The sequence below is a fragment of the Pagrus pagrus genome (assembly GCF_965226575.1).
Source record: "Pagrus pagrus genome assembly, chromosome: 4".
NCBI lineage: Eukaryota > Metazoa > Chordata > Actinopteri > Spariformes > Sparidae > Pagrus > Pagrus pagrus.
Genome location: NC_140188.1, coordinates 23613920 through 23629992, shown reverse-complemented (window position 1 = coordinate 23629992; position 16073 = coordinate 23613920). Strand labels below are relative to the sequence as shown.

The window sequence follows — 16073 nt, the reverse complement described above, 5'->3', positions numbered from 1 at the left end:
TATAATCATTGTTATTATCTTGTTTTAATGTCAGGAATTTTGTTGTTTAATCATCTGATTTTATTTGCCTAGTTGGAGTCCTAAATGTTTTTCCCGTGTAAGTACTGTAAGTAAGTACGTTAAGCTTATTGTGTAGTCACATGGACCTTCCTTCTTTTTTGTGTATAATTACCAGCAGTGAGTGTGTGCTGTGGATGTTCACACAGTGAACAGGAAACATTTGACTCCAAGCAGCAGGGGCTTATTTCCTGTCAGATCTAGAGAAGTACGGCGCCTGACCTAGTTGAATAGCAGGCAATAACTGCCAATTATGAACACATAATGTGGGAACTTGTGTTCATCGTCTCAGCTAGTTACACATGAGTCAGTCGAAATTGCAGCCCACAATTTAAATTTACAAGGACACTAAGGCATCATAAATGAATGCGATCCTCCTTTTAATGGAGTAATGAGAGAATACTCGGTTGTATACAGTACATTGTGATACAGATAGTGTTTACCACTAGGTGGTGTGTTTTCCTGTTCTTTCCAGTAGAGAGTGTTCTTTGGAAGATGATGGTGTGATGTCTGAAACCATGTGTATCTTTTATGTGTGTATTTGTCAGGGTGAAAGATAAAACTGCAACAAACCCGCCCTTACCAAACTGCTGATTGTGGCATGGACTTTTCTCTCAACCGGACTTTGAGTAATAATAGAGGAAGTGTACATCCTATTGAGACAGTCCTTTTACTTTCTGTCAACTATCTCTTCAAACAAAGGAGGAGATCACTTCTCTGGTCTGCTGTTATTAGTATTTTTAGTCACAATATTTCTGACTGGGGGCTGACTCAGTTAGTTGGAACAAAGTCTGAACATGTTGTAGAGTTGGACGGAACACCCTTTCTCTTAAATCCAAAGAAAAAAAAACTTTCAGTTCTCTTGTTAGGTATGATTAAATGTCCTTGGCAGCAGCTTCTCTTCTGAATCAAACATACTGGCAGTGCTTCATTTCAGATACTTGGCATTTGGATGACTCAGCGTAAAATATCAGGTATTCATTGAATCAACTGGAGCACAGCCTTAGTGATCCTATAATGTTATAATTCTCAATATCATTAATATTTTACATAAATATTGACGCAGTCTAGGCTTTTTTCCCACCATCTGCTTACAAGAAGCTGTTAAGCTGTTATTTTAAGGTCAAAAAGTTACATAATGTTACTTTAAATGAAAAGTAAGTCAAATTCAACGTCCGTAGCCTCCTGTTAACAGTCAAGACAATCTGTATGTCTCAACATCAGTCCAAAGATCTAGCCATCATTCACTTTCCATGATGGTGTCCATTTCTTAAACTCAACCATGGGTTGACATGTGGACCCCTTTCAAAAATAATACCAGAAAACCTACAGCTGAAAAGATGCTGGGAAGAATACTACAAACCTGAAGACACACCTCGAGGCACCCCACACAGAAATGTAGGTAGGGACGAAAGGTTTAATCACATTCATCATCTGACTATTCTTGGCTGAGACACATAACTTCCTGGAGTCTCCACCCGTCGGTCCAGCTGGCCCTAGTTCCGCCAAGTTTGGCTTAAAGCGCCCCGCAAAAATGGCATATAGATGTCTTCTTGCTCAAGACCGGTTTGTTTAATTTGGAACACTAAATTTGCTACCCATGTTAAAGCAACCCTATCATAGATGCACACACATTTGATCAGGGTCTGATGATTTTGTAGCCCAAGCAAAGATGTTTCAAATATTTTCTTTCCAAATGTATGCTAATAGTAGTGTACAAACTATTATAAACACAGGTTAGTAACATTTTCTGGCCAAGTCTCAGTCCCAGTTTTGGTTAGCCTGCAGTCAATTTGGATGAAATCGAAAGCCTTAAATTAGATGAATATGTTAACGGTCCACCGTTTTGGATTTAGTGACATCTAGTGGTGAGTTTGCAGATTGCAACCAACTGAACACCCCTCACAACACTGTCCCATTATTAATATTCAATTTTTAGCAATAAATCCACCTAAATCATGCACATTGGACCTTTGATGAAACATTTCATTTCACTAAAATGTCCACGCCTTTTTTTTGCTTTGTTTTTTTGTTTTTTCTTTTAATAAGACAAGTCTAACATGTAAACACTGACTAAAGTTCTGTGAATATGACTAAAACATGCATGGGCCTTTGATCTTAGGAAGACTAAGACTGAATCTAAAAATAGTTGGCAAATTAACACTAGCTCAGTGCTGGGAAGCCCATACACAGTCATGCTAAGTGTCAGCATCCCAGCAATTTAGGCATGAAGCAAGAAATGAAAGAGAGGAGAGAGTTCAGGCCGCAGGGTGGCAAGCTGGTGTGCTCTGGACCACCAACAGTACAGAAAAGCACTCAGCTGTTAGTCACCACGGTGGTCTCTACTGGGCGCGGCAGCACCGACCTGGATGTTTCTATCTGTGGTGAGTACATTCAGCTTGCCATGCTACAGCGAAGCACCAGCTGGGTTAATTAGAGGAGAGCAGGAGATCCAAACATTTTATTGGGTTTCTGTGAACGTAGACTATACAGTGCAATGAGACATGAGAAGGCTGCTTCGTGAAGTGCAGTCTGTTTCCCCCAAATAATTAAAAAGCTTAACAAAATAAATTACAAATAATTTCTACGCTGCCTTCCAGCTGAACCTTCCTTCTTTTTGTTAGACTGTAATCAATTGATGTTGCAGGAGGATGCATACAAAATACAGGACTCAATACCACCTGGATGCATTTTTTTTGGCAAATTGTCTGAAAATGAAAATTGTACACAAAGCACAGGAAATTATGTTGTCTAAAAAAAAAATCCCAAAAAGTCTCTCTTGCATGTCTCCAAGAAGTTGTTCTCTACAATTTCCTGCATTTGGTGCAGACATGAACATTACCCGTGGTGTACTGACTCAGACATGAATTACAGGCACAACAAGTTGATGATGAAACACTGAAATGGAATTAGTAGGCTTGTCAAAACAGGGATGCACCCCTCGAGCTATCTCGGATTGCGTACAGGACACTGATGTTTTCAGTGATGTGTAGCCGGCAAACATTTGTTCAAGGTGCAATCAGTAGGGTTGCGTAAAACAAATTAGATGGCAGCAGATGCATTAGAGGAGATCTTTAGTGAGCGGTTATCTACAAAAAATAACAGATTTGTATTCTGAAATAAAGTTATGGATAAACCAATGTTTCTGTTGTTTCATTCAAACACGGATTTATTCATCACACTTTTCAAGTCTTTGAGATAAAAGTATAAAGGACTTGAAAAAGAGCCATTGCGCTCAATAAATTGGATTTCTTGGGTAAACGCCTGATGAAAGAATGAAGTTGATCTCGACCTTGAGTTCGCTCTGTTATCTACTTTACAAACTGAGATTCACAAAATGACAGCCAGCAGCAACAACACTCTCCAGATGTTGTTCCCTCTGGGAGAGACATTCTGTCAGGTTGAGGAAGGGCAAATCATCATTAGCAGAAGATCACTGACATGGAAAAGTTCATTAACCTGTGTACTTTAACACAACCACCAGCTTGAGCCCACAGGCAGACTGTATTCATGCGGCCGTGGTATTTGGATGTGTCTGGATCTGCCTGGATCCAAGTTCATTAGGGATGAGCTCACATCACATGACTGCTTTCCTGCAGACACAAAAAAAGACTTCTTTTTTTTTTTTTTCATATTGCAAAGCAGTGTTGAAACCTGCAACGACACTGCCTTCCGTATGCCACAAGTGCACCATGAACACAGCAGCAGCATAAATCATTATAATTTCTTTCTTTATATATATAAATCATTACAATTTAACTACTTCATACAGCCTATTGCTGTATATAAACATACACATTAATATCACTAATTATCATCTAATAATACTCAACGAAGACAACTTTCACAGTTCCAACTTTATTTTGACGCTGTTGCGCACTTTCACACCAGCAGCACACTGAATGCAGGACTTCCACAGACCTGAGCACACATCCCTGTGTTTCAGCCCTGTTATCTGTTGCATTCAGAGCTTTTAAAAGAAATCACAGCCAACTGCAAAGTCTTTCCAGATGTTGTTCCCTCTGGGATGAGAGTCGAGTTCGAGGCGGATTGGAGGAGGCACGGGGCAAATAATCATAATAAGCTGCGGGGTCACATGGAAGGGTTCGATAACCTTGTGTACTTTAACTTGTCCGGCCAGCACCATCAGGTTTGGGCTTGTGCATTTTTTTTGCAGCGATGGTATTTGGATCCGTGCTACTCCGGCGGCCCAGTGCGCGTACCACACGTGCGCATGCGTCCCTGCGCTGAGAGGAAAGGGAACGCGCTGTAACGGAGAGAAGCGTTCCAGTAAACCGCTATATCTGCCCGAGGACTTCATGCCCGTCAGACCACAGCAAACTCCTCTCTGCACTTCTCGCTTCCGCTACGTTCTTGAGAGAGATGAGCTCTGATGCTCACATCACACCCTTGCATCTACCCGCGTGTGTGCGCGGCGGGCAGACGCAAATTTCTCGTTTTCCCACGCAGTGAATGACACCAAAAAGAGGCAACGTGAACTTGGTTCCAACATCATTGTACAGTACAACAGGCTCGCGCTCCGCGGATTAAAGCTCATCTGTCGGACAGCACTGCTGGTAAGTAAAGGCTGATTCAGAGCCCCAACACGGAGCAGCAGTCTGGGACTTTTGTGCATGCTTGTGGGGCGGCAGGAGACAACACTGATCCGCTGTAGCTGGCCTCACTGGATCACAAGATATCAAATTTAATTTGGCTGGCACGAGTTCTGATTTGTACATTTGTGTCACTGTGGTTACTTTGATGTCTTTCTTTCCGTTCTGTGTGCCTGGCTTGGATAGATAATGTAGACTGGGATGGAAAATACTTGGCCGCATCATGTTCATGAAGGATAATAGCACTGAATTTATTCAACCACAGGCACTACTTATGTTGCCTGTGATCAGAGGCACTGGATCTGTCATGAAGTGGAATTAAGGTTACAGTCTGACACTAAACACCGTTGATTTTATTTCCCAGCAGCTCTAATAATCAGGCCTTGATACTCTGGGGCACATTTTTGGCCAATATTGATAGTTCAGGGACAAGGGAGTTGCAAGAAGTTGTCACTTGTAACATAATAGCTATTGTTACCAGGGAATGTGTATTGTATTTGTTGTATCAGTTGCTGCAAAGCCAAATTTTGCAAAGTTTTTGCACTTGGCACAAATTTGCCACATACTCCTGAACGTTAAGCGACTGAAAAGTGCATTTGCATCGTTATTGTATTCTTTATTTGTATCTAGTGACGTCACATTTTGCGATATTTGCAATACACTTTGTTGTATTTTTTTCACATGACAACTTGAAGCGAACTGGCTGGTGACCAGTGCCCTCTGCAGCTCTGCCTCTGCTGTGAAGCACTCCTCCTTGAATCAGTCAGTCGGTTCAGTTTGGCTGAAAACCAGCCGAGCTGTGTCAAACACGCATCTGCACTGTAAACATCCATCTCAGTTTGAAGTTCAATTAAAGTCTTTTATTATTATTTGGTTTCTGCCGAAGCAGTAAAGAGCACGGAACCACTTTGTGTAATTTAGTTTAGCAACAGCAAGTGAATGACTAAGAATGGGTATTATAAAAAAAGGCTTTCACTTGCCATATGTCTCTCACCCTGCTGATGAACATAGACTATTAAAGTGATATCACAGCTGCAATTCGGCCTGATGGCTTGCTACTGTACTTTAACTTCCCAATTAAGTCCTCTTACGTGATCTTTGTTGCTGTCTGGCTCCGCGCCTTTGATCACACCATTAAACACAATCTAACAAAGGCGCAGAGTGAGAAGCAAGTCTTGGTTGAACTTGTTCAAGGGCTGCACCACATTCAGGAACCCAATCGCCAAAAATAACTTTTGGCAGTTGAGATATCCGCAAACCACAGATATGTTGAAACTTCAAATTTTATCTTTATCGTTAATTTAGATTACATTTTAAATTGTATCCTCTGACAACATCCGGTTCTGTTACCACTATCACAGCTGGAAAATATCCTGACATCTTGGCCAGCCCTTTTACCTCCCAACAGGAAAGTCAGCTCACATACAGGCAATGAGAATGTGATGTGACACGTATGACACATACAGATTTGAATGTATCTGTGGTTTGTATAAATGTAAAATGCTTACCTTTTTTTTCTGAGGTCAGTTCACTCAGGAAATAACTAATTACAGCTACTCAAACTATTGTAATTCAGTAATTTGTTTGGGTCCTTGTACTTTCTCCAGGTCTGTATTTTATACATAACACCATTTGAATCATGTCTAAACCTTTTTCTCTGCATTTTTTGTCGCCAATAAGGCTATCTGCTCACAAACAGGCCAATGATAACCCTGACATACGTACTTTTTCCAGCACTATAAAGCATACAGAAATCCGACTGTACCCCTGTAATGCTTAAACTAGGTACAGAAATTTGAACTGCAGTTGTTACAAAGGTTTATCACACAGTCTATAGGGATAAGAGAGAGTTTTAGGGATTAGTGATCTATTGCCACCATTCATTTCCCTTTTGTATAATTTCAGTGTTGTGCGGAAACTGTTACATTTTTCATCTGTTGATTGTGAGTGGGCGTCAGGAACCTTGATGTCACCTTCCTGAAAGAATAGACATGCAGAAATACTGAATCTCCATTGAAATTCAAAAACCAAATTGAAAGTGCCTGTCATGCTTTTTGCTGAATACACATCAGGACAGTGAATGGGTGCTAATTCACCATTTATCTGAAGGGGTGCCTGTTTGAACTTTAGTTCATTTTTATATATTGAAGCAATGTTACAGGAATTAACTATGAGAAGCCTGACCTTTTCATGGCATTTCTTTATTCATGCATTTGTACAGTATGAACTTGGAACTTTTACTTTCACTAAAAAAAAATTAAAATATTCAACCATATGTACAATTCCATAAAAGTAAAATACACTTGGGTGAATTTAACTTACAAAAGACACTTATAATATAAATAAAACGAGCAAACTCAAGGGTAAACTGCGATGTTTATAGATGAAAACTACGAGATTGGTTAAATCCACCCTATCCACACAGTTTATTGTGGTACAAACTTACATAACATGCGGTCTTTCACTACTGTCTCTTTGAGGGGCCTCTCGTTCGTCTTTCATTCACACCTGAAGCTGACAGTTGAGTGTGTACAGTAGCAGTTTTCTGTTGATTACCTTGGAAGATTAACCTTAACAGATAAGAGAGATAAAAGAGCGGTTTATTGGATTGATTAGGGGGATGGACAGATACTGACGTCTGTCCGATATATTTACACACGTCGCTGTTTTATTCCTGTCATATCATAATTAATGTTTGTCCAGTATCATAGCCTCTTGACTCGGGAAATGTATGCACATGGGAGAAGTTATCCCAGGTGAACATTATACAAACCAAAACCATCTTTTATTACATGTTCCAAACAGGATACAAATATCTGTCTCCTGGGTGAGCGTCCCATGATTAAACCATTCAGCCCCAGCGGCTTGCTCCAGAGCGGACTTTGTTACTTTTTTGTAGGAGGAAATGATGATCCTGGAACCAAACCAACATGGCAATATCAGGTGTGCCACGTATGCACATAGATTTCAGTTGTTGTATTGGACTGAATTGACCAAAAAAAAAAAAAAACTTACACGATAATACAACACCATTAACATACTAACAATCATGGCCACAAAATTACCATACAGCTAATTGTGGCATTCTTAATGAAAAGATTAAAACTGGTCAGAGATGATGAGGACATTGAGCAGTTAGATATAATTTTTTTCCCCTAGATAGACAGGTAGATATTAAATAGGTTTGTTATAGAAATATTAGTCTCTTTTCCTGCTGTTGTATTTAGTCACTGTGGCCTCATACAGTAAGGGAGAGTTTTCTTTTGCTTAGAGATGTTTTTGCTCAGGGCGACTCTGCAGTAATGACTCACTTCTGCTTGAATCAATCAATCTGGGTCCAAAAAGTCTGATGAGTAACAACACATCTGCCCCCAAAACATTCATCTCAGGGAAATGTTCATCATACCCTAGTGCACTGATCACTACAGCGCAGGCCTTCCGTGAACCCTGGGTGGGCGTTCCTGGATGTACCAAACTGAAAACATCTTATTGTTATTGAGTTTATTCACTACTATCACAGAGTAGGGTTGGGAATCACAGAGTTACTCACTCTGAGTCGCCCCCGATAACATAAGTACCACAATACAGTGATAACTGTGATCATCACTATATTGCAAGACAATCATCTAATGATACATGACAATATCTGTTTAACTAAAGTATACAAAATACCCCTAAAATGGCAAAGTGCACAACTTATGTGTTTATTTGCAGCATTGTGGTGTCAGTTTCCCAGAATTTGACACTGAGACGAAAGTATCACAGTATATTGCAGTGATCATATGTTGTCCTACCCCTCTCAGAGTGTATGTAAAGCTTGTTTACACAGCCTGTGTGTGCTGTCTGGTCATTTCAATACTTGTAAATGTGTAAATATACATACTGTCAGTGCACCGATCGTGTTAATCTTGACACCCATATCTTGTTCGAGGATCCTGTTGTTTCCTTTTAGTAATTTGTTAAATGCATTTATTGATTTGTCTACTTGAAGGGCACAGGAGGCATACATAATGCTGAGAGAGGGGCTGATCAGGGTATCAATAGGACCCTCAGCCCTTTTCTCCTCAGCACCTCCAATGGGCAAGTCTGGCCTTAACAGTAAGAATGTAAGAATCTCCACTAATTGAATGTCTTATGGTAAAAATATCCGTTCATGTGGTTCCCAGGTCAGATTATAATAACCATGAAGAAAAGGAACCTCTGATTTGATTCTATAGTTGAATGGAAAAGACAATGATAAGGGAGTGAAGGTATGGCTATTTGAAGGTGATATCCCATCCTGACACATTCTCTCGTCACATTTTAGAAGTTTTACTGCTGTACACCCAGATAAGACCTCTCAGATCGTCCTCCAAAACACTAGACACCATCCCTGAGGCCAACACCTAAAAACAAATGATCCTGCTGTTGGAGTTTCCGCCTTATGAAACAGCCTTCTAGAGAAAAATTAGTCACAGTCTTCTTTATGCAAGTCTCATACACACGCATGCCCATAAACATCTTTTGTGGTATTGCTTCATTTCCCTGATGCAGTTACTGCTGATGTTTGTGTCCAACCACTTTAGGATAAAAAGGTAATACCACACATTCATAGACTAGCAGAGTGCAGTATACAGACATCTGTTTTTTTACTGCACCTTGTTGTAGTGATGAGTACGCCTTCTACTACCTATAGATGCAACACAATTGTAATGGTAAGGAGGTGGGAAGTACCAAAAATATGTGTCATCTTGGTTCAATATGTTAGTGTGGGAACAGTCTGTTATGGCCGAATGGAAATGGTCAGTTTCTGCCAAAGAACAACCGAGCAAACTCTCTCTTGCTAGAACTAATTACGACCAGATTGATTTCCAAAGTAGTGAGCAGGAAGCCTGATGTACTGATTCACCGAGGAGTGTTCTCGCCTGTTTTGTTTTCCAACATCTGCAAATGTCTCATGACATATAGCAAGGCCCACAACTCATTTAATTTTAGCATCAGGAAGAGTGCCCTGGTGCCATCATTAATAAGACTTCACTACTACTATGAATCACGATGCTGCTGGCTAAGAAAGCTCCACCATGGAAGATGTGATCTGATTAGTGTGAGTCGACATGTTGTCCTGCGAGCGAGCAAAAATGACCTGGTGGAGTTTCTCTTCTGAAGCTTTAACATCACGTAATTGTTTCCCGATGTTACAAGGATATCATCTTAAGCTCTCTTTTACAATGGAGGGTAATCCTGATGTTACAACTCCAAATATTATGATATTGTTAAACCATAATTTGGTCGACTTTCCGTGTATTCATAGCAATATATCATAGGAGGTTGGCAAACAAATGATACAGTCAAGAAAGTCTTATCTAAATTTGCACAATAGAAAGTGGATGACAAAGCACAGGATGGGTACAGGGCAAACAAGAAGCTGCACCCAGCAGAGGAAATCCTACGTCAGTTACAGCAGAACTGATGCAATAAAACCAAACTGTGGATTAGTCATGAGTGTGGAAATCAGAGCTTATCTGTCCACAGCACTCCTCTGGCTTGAATCCGATTCAGTTCACTTGTTCTTGCCCACCATGGTCTGAGCGGCTGAGGCCCATCCTACATCCAGGACACCCAAACCCGTCCACTACGCTCTGCTTGCTACTCCATCTCTTCACAGACGGACAACCTACCGCTCAACACAATCCAGACTGAAACTCATCCTGTTCAAACTGCACCATGGCCCATAACACAATAGGAAGAAACTATTAAAAAATTCTTTGTCTATATATGGAATACTCTGGAGATCTTTTGGTATGGATATCTAATAATGATCCCTCTGAAATATGGGAATGTGGAAGTTGGATATTGGAGAAAAGCCACATCCCAGGATCCAACCCTGTATAGTACCACTTATAGTTCCCTAAAGATGCTGTTTTACATGCAGATGCTTTTAGAAGGGAAAACGGTTGATTATAGCTTGCAAAGAAATGTCTTTGAAAGGTTTTCGTCATAAAAGCGGTCAAAGTGTTACAAATGGGCACCAGATTTAGCTCTTCTGACTGGATTAAATTCTGGGATTATGTGTTTTAGAGTCGTTTTTTCCTATTGTGAGCACGGCGCACATGTGATTTTCTTTAGGGAGTGTGTCGGCAGTTGAGAGAAATCAGCTGGTAGGTGAAAGGGGTTTAGAGGAGAAGGCCATTTAATGTCATCATTTATGACTGACTGCACTGCAAGGACTTTCACTTTACCCATTTAAAGTGGACCGAATAAATCTTACAGTAAATATGTAAGGTCGTGTGTCTTGCTATCAGCGATTATTAGACGCACAAGGACATGTCGTCATGGTTGCGTCTGTGTGTGTGTGTATGTGTGTGAAGATGCATTTTCACAACAACTCAAGATTAAAGGTCCCATATTATGCTCCTTGTCAGGCTTATAGTTTTATTTAGGGGGAAAGTTTACATATTTTAATGTTCAAAAAACATATTTTTTCTTATACTGTCTAATGCTGCAGCACCTCTATTCACCCTCTGCTTGAGTGTCCTGTCTCTTTAAAGGATAAGTACCGTTTTTTACAACCTGGACCTTATTTCTGGCAAAAGATATGGTCATTTACTCACCCAGATAACTTTGGTGTCATTCGGCGTCGTTCGGACGAAATTAGATCCAGTGTAGCGGCGATATATCCATATAATGGGAGAGACGGGGCAGCGACACACAGCCTCTATATAACGCATTATCTGCCACGAAACTAGTTAATTTCATCAATATTTTGTTAAGAAATGCTAGCGCTATTAGCCTCTGAGTCCGGGCTCGTCTATTGTCAACATCCGGGGTCTGTAGGCTGATCTACTACCTCTGACCTGGAAGATGTCGTCTCTGAGCTGCGCGCGCACCCGCGACAGCGCGCCTTGTTTACCTGTAGCTGCTGCTGCTAGTTTGACCCCGGATGTTGATAACGGACGAGCCCGGACTCAGAGGCTAATAGCGCTAGCATATCGTAACAAAATATTGATGAAATTAACTAGTTTCGTGGCAGATAATGCGTTATATAGAGGCTGTGTGTTGCTGCCCCGTCTCTCCCATTATATGGATATATCGCCGCTACACTGGATCTAATTTCGTCCGAACGACGCCGAATGACACCAAAGTTATCTGGGTGAGTAAATGACCATATCTTTTGCCAGAAATAAGGTCCAGGTTGTAAAAAACGGTACTTATCCTTTAAGGCCTCCCTCTCTAAAAGCAAAGTGTGGTCTGATTGGTCAGCTCTCACAGGCCTGAACAGGCACCATCCACTGGGTTTGAGTATCACCTATTCCGGTCTTTTTACAACCACAGCCGTGCTGGGGTGGGGGTTGCGGGCATGGCTGAGGGCGGTGATTGTATAGTTGTGACATCACAACCTTACGTAAGTCCTGATGGCTCGTTTAAAGGCAAAGTTTCTTCATACGGCCTGTGTGCATTTCTCCGTCGATTGAGCGTTTGGACACTTTCGCAGTATTTACATAGCATCGTGACACTCAATCTTACTTTGTACAAAATGGGACCTTTAATCCATCATACAAACATTAATTTGATTGCTAATATTGATTTATGTGAATGTAGTAATGATGGTTGGTTTACACCTGTACCCAAAGCGGCTATGACACATTGCCCTCCAGTGCAGAGCCCATCTTAATACCACCCAAGTGTGTTGACATAAATACTTAGCAGTAATAATTAGCTAGATTAATGACAACATTAGCATAAGTACCTATAGCATTAGCCTTGTCAACCCTCACTTTCCCTGGGAATTTGGGAGGAAGGAGCTTTAACCAATAAATCACTGACAACATTTTCCCATGGAGTGCTTTTTGCTGGAATTACTTCCACTGTGCTGCCTGACTCATCTTTAATCACTACAGTGTGTGACTAAGCTCTTTAAGTGGTCTGTCTGCGTTTCTTTCGTGATCCACGGTTTCAGAACATCTGTGGTGAAGGGCATTTCTGACAGGACTAAATCATGCTCCGCTGCTGCTCTGCTGGTCCCTCACATCTCGAGATTGTTGCCAGTGTCAGTCAGCCGGCCAGCGTGCCTCACGGCGTTGCACACTGCAGCGCCTGACCCCCCCCTCCCCGGTTCTCCCAGTCCCAGCCAGCCCTCCCTCCGCCCCTCTTCCAGCGCACACTGTATCACACACAGCCAGCTATTGTGCTGCTCTGCTTTTGTGTTGCCTGTGGTGTCTATGAGGAGGTCCTGTGCCTCCTGTGCTTCACGCTCCTGGGAGCTACACTATGTCCAGCTGTTGTATCTCCCTTATGTTCAGGGAGATATGCGGTACTTTAGAAAGGATATCGATGCAGATAAAGGCTAATGGGGTTTATCTAAGTCTAAGAAAATGTCAGAAAATCTTTTTATTCAGCCATCAGTCCAAATCCGAAAAATCTTTAAATTACAATGATGTACAACGACGGAGAAAAGCAGCAAATATACACATTTCATAAGGTTTAACTTAATAGATAAGCAACAACTATCAAAATGGTTGTTGTTTAATTTTGTTGAATCCACTGGTTGATCCATAATAATCAGCCCAGAGATGATCAGCCCATATCATGGCTGTCATTTCCATATTTTAAGGTATGTAATTTAATAATGCGTCTGTTGTCCCGCAGCATCCGTCCCAGGAACCCTCGTCACGAAGCATACTTCCTGTGGACAAAAATCTCTGCCGCGAGTTTCCTGTTTAGGAGTGACCTTCCGCTCAGAGCTGCAATTGAATTCTAGCCCCTTAATCGTCTGCAAAGACAAGTAGAAAAGAAAGAACAACAAGTTAATTGTGCAGATATCCAGTTGCCTGTATATGTCAGATAATGATTTGCTTTTACTGCAGGGAGAAGCCCAGACTGATTACATCTGTACCTGAGGATTTAATCACTGGAAATGAAAGAGGGAAAAGGTAAGATGTTTCTTTAATGTTGTTTCGTTGATATGTAATAAGTGGCTGCAGGGGTTCATTGGAAACTTACCCGTCAGCTTGTAATATTAGTCTACCTGGAAGTACTGACGTCTAACAACTATGTTTCAAGATGTCAAACAATGATTTTTTCAATGAAGTGATGAATTTTTAGTCAGTAAAATGTCAGAAAACAGTGAAAATGCCCATTACAATTTTTTACAAAGACTAAAGTAACACATTTAGATGGCTGGTTTTTTTGTTAGACTGAGAAAAGCAGCGTATTCACACATCTGACAAGCTGGGATGTGCAAATGTGTAGCATTTACGCTCAGTTATTTCTGTCTCTGGACCAATGGGTGGGTAAATCAACTACTGAGCACAACTGTGGTGTGCACTATAGTCGAGCTCTATAAGAACACAGGAACAGTATCTCAGGAAGAGGAAAACACAATCACCCCTCATAAAAGAAAAAGATGCATCTGAGGTTTGCTCCTCTCCACATTCTTCAGCGTTTTCGTCATTTCCTAAACAATAACTTGGGGAACAAACACAGAGCGGCTTCATGTCCGGCTCAGGATGAGAACACACCCACTCCATCATAGGCCTGAGAAACTACAGCCTGTACCATGTCATGTTTTATGTGAACAGGGAGGGGCTTCTGTGTCCATATTGCAGAGTAAAATCTGCACGAGTCCCTGTGGTGGTGTTAATCGATCATGTGTTTTGCACTCCCCCGCTGTCTCCAAGTTTGGATGTGCATGATTTACTCTCAGCTTTACAGCAGTATTACATTACCGTTGTTGCAATGTAGCAAGTGCATGTGCACACGTCTTAAAATAGACTTTTGGTGGTGCACTCCTGCAGCTTGCTATTGATTTTCAGGGCTGGTTCTGAAGCACTTTCATTCAGCACAACCATTTGGTTGTATCTGGCCTCAGGAAGATGGTGGATAGGATGTGCATTGTGCATTAAATAGTCAGATGTGTGTCACGTTAAATGCCTTTTAATCTGATCTAAGCCGTATTCTGAACCCTCCAAAGCACAGTTGAACCCAGCACGCAGTGCTGAAGCTGATGTGATGCTGTGGGACTGCTAATGTCCCTCAGTTCAGATCCTCTTAAACTGACTGGCCTTCATCTGCTGCCCTACTCTCTCAGCATCTTTCTATCTTTCTCCCATTCTTTCTTTTCTGTGCACCCTCCTGTTTTTTTTGCGTCCTTGCATCAATAGCTCTGTTCACACTGCCTTTTCAAGGCGGTTATCTTGCGCCGATATTTCGCCTCGCTGCCGGTGTGAAAGATACAGAGGCGAACTGGGGAGACAGTTTCTTACCGCCTCTGATCTGCCAGATCAACAAAGCCAAAGGTGGTAACAAAGCCGCAACAGAGGCACATCTTCACACATCTGTGCGAATGGAGAAGCCGACAGCGCGGGACAGGGGCGTGTCGGACCGAAGGTGTTCACAGTCTGACAGCTAAACAGATCCTTCACTCATCAAATAAAAGAGAATTGTCCCACACTTCAACCCACAAAGCAAAGTTACAAGACCAAACATCACAACAGTGATGTGGTAGCGGGTCGTGTCTTCAGCATCTTATTTCAGTGAACTTTCAGCCGGAAAGAAACAGCATCCCTCCCCGCGAGTGAGCGAGCCAGACAGCATCTGCTATTTACTGATGGTGATTATGTGATGTCATTTAGAGCAAAGGCTGTAACTTTCCAGGATGCATGGTGGGTCAGGATCTCAATCACAACACATAATGACAGCATCCGTGTGGCTATAAACAGTCAGTGGATACTTGTGACAGGTGGAAAAAACCACACGGATCTGAAGATTATGATGTGAACTGTCATGCTGTATGAAATGACACAGTGCTGCTTAGTTCAGTGTGAAAATACAAAGGCAGTGTAAAGCCTTCCTTGTGGCTTTAATGCAGATTCTCTGTTTGAAAAGGGCTGATGTAGGATTATCAACAAGGCTTTAATTTGCATGCAACTGGAAAACCTTCCAGCCAGCCCGGTGTCTTCAGGACCTCTCCCTGAGAGTCACAAAATGACTGAACACAGCAAGACACGTCTCCAGGACATCAAAAGGACCCAAACTCCCACCTATCTGATAAACTGTCATCAACGCCACCTCTTCAGACATGGCCCAGAGTTCACAAAGACGTGTGAACTGCCCTCTCAGGACCTCGGACCCCAGGTTGCCGTGGCCTGTATAGATGCAAAACCAGATGCTTGTCTGCTAATTCACTCTACAGTCTCCTCACCCAGGGAAGAAGGAACCATCCCTGGAGTGTTATTTTTAATTCTCTGTTAATGCTAATTACTTGCCATTTATAAGATTTCATACTGAATTAATAATGTTTATCATGCATTTCTGAATATGTGATATTGTATTAATTCATGTATTTGGTATCATTTAAAAGCTGAGAGTGCCACCTTGTCAGATTTATGAACCGCCTTCTCCTTCCCCTGCAGCCTTGTCATGTAT

The 16073-nt window shown here is 41.6% G+C and overlaps 1 protein-coding gene across 2 annotated transcripts in view; it reads left to right on the top strand.

Annotated features, from left to right (window-relative positions):
• The first annotated feature begins 4322 nt into the window (after nucleotides 1-4322).
• The window catches only part of st3gal4 (ST3 beta-galactoside alpha-2,3-sialyltransferase 4), a 30170-nt gene continuing 18419 nt past the window's right edge, over nucleotides 4323-16073 (top strand). For both annotated transcript variants that reach the window (XM_084351722.1, XM_084351723.1), the window contains exons 1-2: nucleotides 4323-4634; nucleotides 13514-13579. The gene's annotated coding sequence lies outside the window, so the exon portion shown is untranslated. The remainder of the gene's footprint in view (nucleotides 4635-13513; nucleotides 13580-16073) is intronic.